Here is a 5,284-nt window from a genome sequence, read left to right on the forward strand (position 1 = left end):
GTCTCAATGAATTCAACCCATTTAGCATGTCTACGGTTCAGTTTTGCTTGACTTTTAATGTGTTTCAAAGATTCATGATCAGAATGTATAACAAATTCCTTGGGCCATAAATAATGTTGCCATGTTTCTAAGGTCCGAACAAGAGCATATAATTCTTTATCATAAGTAGAATAGTTCAGACTAGGCCCACTCAATTTTTCAGAAAAGTATGCAACAGGTTTTCCATCTTGTAATAACACACCTCCTAATCCAATTCCACTAGCATCACATTCAAGCTCAAAAGTCTTATTGAAATTAGGAAGTTGGAGTAAAGGAGCATGTGTCAACTTATCTTTCAAAACCGTGAAGGCTTCTTCCTGTGCGGTACCCCAAACAAAAGGCACATCCTTCTTTGTAAGCTCGTTGAGAGGTGCAGCAATGGTGCTGAAATCTCTCACAAAACACCTATAGAAACCAGCGAGGCCAAGGAAACTCCTCACTTGTGTGACCGTTTTGGGCTGCGGCCAACTCTCAATAGCTTCAATCTTGGCTTTATCAACTTCAATTCCCTGTGGAGTAACAACATAGCCAAGAAAAGATACTCGGTCGGTGCAAAAGGTGCACTTTCCAAGGTTTCCAAACAAACGTGCATCACGTAGAGCAATAAAAACAGCACGTAAATGTTCCAAATGTTCCTCCAAAGATTTGCTATAAATCAATATGTCATCAAAGTAAACTACCACAAATCGTCCAATGAAAGCACGTAAAACTTCATTCATTAACCTCATGAAAGTACTAGGTGCATTAGTTAACCCAAAAGGCATGACTAACCACTCATATAATCCAAACTTAGTTTTAAATGCTGTTTTCCATTCATCACCCAATTTCATACGAATTTGATGGTATCCACTACGCAAATCAACTTTGGAGAATATTGTAGAGCCACTCAATTCATCAAGCATATCATCTAGCCTAGGAATAGGATGACGATAACGAATAGTAATATTATTAATGCCTCTACAATCAACGCACATACGCGACGTACCATCCTTTTTCAGCACTAAAATGATAGGAACAGCACAAGGACTAAGGGATTCGCGTATATAACCTTTGTCGAGCAGTTCTTGTACTTGACGCATAATCTCCTTCGTCTCCTCTGGATTGGTACGGTATGGTGCACGGTTGGGTAGCGAAGCACCGGGAATTAAGTCAATTTGATGCTCAATCCCTCGAATAGGTGGTAATCCCGGTGGCACGTCTTGTGGAAAGACGTCAGCGAACTCCTGCAAAATGTTAGTGACAGCAGGGGGCAAAGAGGAAGGCACGTCCTCGAATGAAAATAATGCCTCTTTGCACACAAAAGCATAGCAAACAGATTTGCTGAAATCTAGCTCATCAATATCAGATTTGGTGGCAAGTAAACATGCACTTTTCAATTTAATTTCAGAAACAACAGTAGATGGTTTATTATTAGGCTTCATTTGGTGCTCAAATTCTTTTGCCACAATCTGATTTTCACTCTTATTTGTCTCCTGTTTTGCTTTATTAGCTTTATTAATATCATCTTTCAAAATGGAATCAGGAGTCATAGGAAGCAAAGTAATATTTTTATCGTTATGAACAAGAGTATACTGATTGTTTCTACCATGGTGTACAGATTTTTTATCAAATTGCCATGGTCTACCAAGTAATAAGGAACATGCTTGCATAGGTACCACATCACAATCAGCATAATCAGCATATGTAGAGATACTAAAATGCACACGAACAGTACGTGTTACCTTAACCTTGCCGCTGTTGTTGAACCATTGGATGTAGTAAGGATGTGGATGTGGTCTTGTGGTGGGAGATAGCTTCTCCACCATCTCCATGCTAGCCAAGTTATTGCAGCTCCCTCCATCTATGATCACGCGAACAGAACGTTCCTTCACAACTCCCTTTGTATGGAACAAATTATGCCTCTGATTTTGCTCAGCTTGTGTAACCTGCACACTCAAAACACGTTGAGCAACTAAACATTCATACCTGTCAGCATTTTCAGGAGCCATGTATTGCGTCTCATGATCAAAATCGTCTCCACCGTGTTTGTCACGTGTAATAAGAGCCAAAGTCTCCTCATCATAGTCACTAGCGGACTCATACCCACCATCCTCAGTAACAATCATCACACGCTTAGATGGGCATTCTCTCGCATAATGACCTCCACCCTTGCAACGTCGACAAATAATATCATGTGTTTGCCCTGTTGATGCCATGGATGAAGAAGAGCTCTTTACAGGCCCAGAAGGTGTGCTCTTGGCAGATAGTGGTGATTGTGCCTGCTTTATTGTATCACGGTTGGAGGTGGTAGCCGACGGAGGCGCCGGTGTAGCAGAACGTGTGGAAGTAGATGATGCACGTGGTGTCCATGATGAAGGTCGACCTACAGAAAAGTTAGTCCGCGCCAATGCCTGTCGATCCTGCACTTCACGTTCAGCTTTACAAGCAAGATGGAATAAACGAGTGATATTAGTATACTCCTTATACTCTAGAATCGTCTGAATCTCTCTATTTAATCCACCCATAAAACGTGCAAGCATAGCTTCATTCTCCTCAACAATACCACATCTAATCATGCCAGTTTGTAATTCCTAATAATATTCTTCTACAGAATTTTTTCCCTATCTTAAGCGCTGCAATTTTTGAACTAATTCATGTTGATAATATGGTGGAACCCAACGAGTACGCATAGCAGTTTTCAAAGCAGCCCAAGTAGCCGGAATAGGATATAATCTACAATGCTCAGACCACCAGACACATGCAAAACTAGTGAAAGCACAAACAGCAGCAGGAACACGTCTCTCCTCGGGATATTGTAAACATGTAAATCGTTGTTCAGTTTCTAACTCCCAAGTAAGATATATATCAGGAACATATCTACCCTCAAATGGTGGAATATTCAATTTTAGTTTAGGGAGATGGTCATGATCTCGTACCTGAGGGTGAGCCCTACCATTGCCATTATTTGCATGTGGACGACCTGGTGGTTGTTGTGCTGTTGGTGGCACGTAGTTCTGATTTTGATCAACCTCATCCTCATAATCTCCCACATAAGCATCCTCCTCCACATCAGCAGTAGGAGCCACAGAAAGTATCAACAGCAGCACCAGCAGTTTGGCCCGACTGAAGAGGGACACGGCTCGCTCGGCGGAGGGCTGTTTCCCGACGTGGAGGTAGTCGGTGTTGTTGCTGTTGTTGCAGAGGTGCGGCAGGAGCAGCCGGTGGTGGTGGTGGAAAACGCGAAAGCAATTCAGCAAACTTGTTATCAAGCTTTGTTTCAAACGTCTTCTCCATGCCATCTATCTTCTCCATGGCCTCTTCAAATCTGTTTATCACATCTTGCACCTGTCCATTCATCATTTGCTGAAACGTATCATGAAGCTCCTTGTTCGTCAAGTTCTCCCAGTCAGTCTCGTCGGCTTGTGATCCTGGCATGGTTAGCAGCAATAGAAACACACAAGAATATGATCCTACAGACTACTAACAAGTGGTGGTGGTGGCGGGTGTCACAAATCCGTCAAGCAAATCTCAAATTCTTACCAGTTCTTACCCAGCAGCAGGCGGTGATCGGCAACCGTTGTAGTCAAAAACTCTCAAAAGCTTGGATAGAGCGATTGCCAGGGAGAGTCAAACGCACGACGTAGATGTATGTGGAGCTGGGAAGGCTTATAGTATGGTAGCAAAAAGGGTCAGCAATTCAGAGATGCAAAGTTGAATAAACGCTCAATGACGGTACTGTGCTGGTCCTAGGCTAGACCGTGCTAGAGACGCGAGCCTAGAACACTAACAAAATCACGGCGCTGCACGTAAATAAGGGAAAAGCACACTCTGGAACTTTTTTTGCGCTCTTTTTTTTTGCGCTCCTTTTTTGTTTTTGCGCTCCTCTTTTTTTTGCGAAAAATCACGATAATGGCGAGTGTCTCAAAACTCTTCCCTCGTCAAACTGATAGGATGGGCACGAAATTTTTTTTTTCACTTTTTTTTCGGAAATTAGGGCAGCGACGACGAAAAAGTGCGACAAAAAATCACTATGATGGCACATGGCTCAAAAGACTCAGAAAAGCCTAAAAATAGGATAGGGAAAAAAAATTTGCCCGTGAAAATTTTGGCCTAAAAACTGCCCGGGGGTCTCCAGACTTTTTTTTTTCCGAGACCTACGCAGGCAAGGAAACACGACTCGGAATTTAGATTGATCTCAAGAACAAACCTAATATGAGAAGAACTCGGATTGGTGGTGGATATATGGTTGTGGTATATGGCAGCGGTGGTGGTATATGGTAGCGGTGGTGGTATATGGATAGAGATTAGTGGTGGTATATGGATACGGATTGGTAGTGGTATATGGATATGGATTCAGAGCGGTGGCGGATAAGCAAAAGTGGTAGATGGGCGATGATGATGGTGCGGCGGCGGCGTGACAACTTATGACCAGAACTCGAAACTCTAAAAGACTAGACTCTAAGACCAGCAACTTGACACGACGATGCAACCGCAAATTCAACAAAGCAAAAACCCTAAAAAGATTATGCAAAGGCTCAGATTGGTTCGGATATGATGAACTAACCCTAATTTTTTTGTGTGGCTTTTTTTTCGTGAACTGTAGGTATGAAGAACAGACTCGATCTAATCTACGAAAAACTGTAAAAATCTCACCGAGCAACCTGGAAATCTGATACCACTTGATAGAGGCTATGGTGTCCCGATGTTTCGATGAGATGGTGGCTATCGTTTTCTGTGGGAGTCGACCTTGACGATGCGACTACGAACGTGCGAGACGTCGCGCCTTAGCAATCGCTAAACCAACTTCCGAGGGTTATTGACCACGCCGGAGCACGATCAACCTGACCACGAGGGTCTGTTTCCTGCGAGCAAACGAAGAACAAGCAAGAAACTGAGATTGCAATCGGGATATTGCGAATATAAGATGAAAGCTTTATTGATCAAGGTGGGGTTCTGTGACGTCTTGGTCTGGTCGTTGGACACAAACGAAGTACGCGAAGTTGCAGCTATGGCGAACTTTTAATCTAAACAAAACCCCCAAAGTCTAAACGACGCCCTAAGGGCTGTATATATGGAGGAAGAGGGGGGAATTTCGTGGCCCTTGAGGGTGGGGTCCGAAACCAACCCTAACTCTTGTTTCCCCACACATACGGACTCTAAAAATAGCCTATACTTAAGTATTTCGAAATTACATGGGCCTGGCCCATTAATAAGGTGACGCAGCACCTAGAATAGCCTATGGACGAATATTATGAAGTGGCATCTT

The sequence above is a fragment of the Triticum urartu genome, chromosome 3A (assembly GCF_056163025.1).
Source record: "Triticum urartu cultivar PI428250 chromosome 3A, HENAU_Tu73, whole genome shotgun sequence".
NCBI lineage: Eukaryota > Viridiplantae > Streptophyta > Magnoliopsida > Poales > Poaceae > Triticum > Triticum urartu.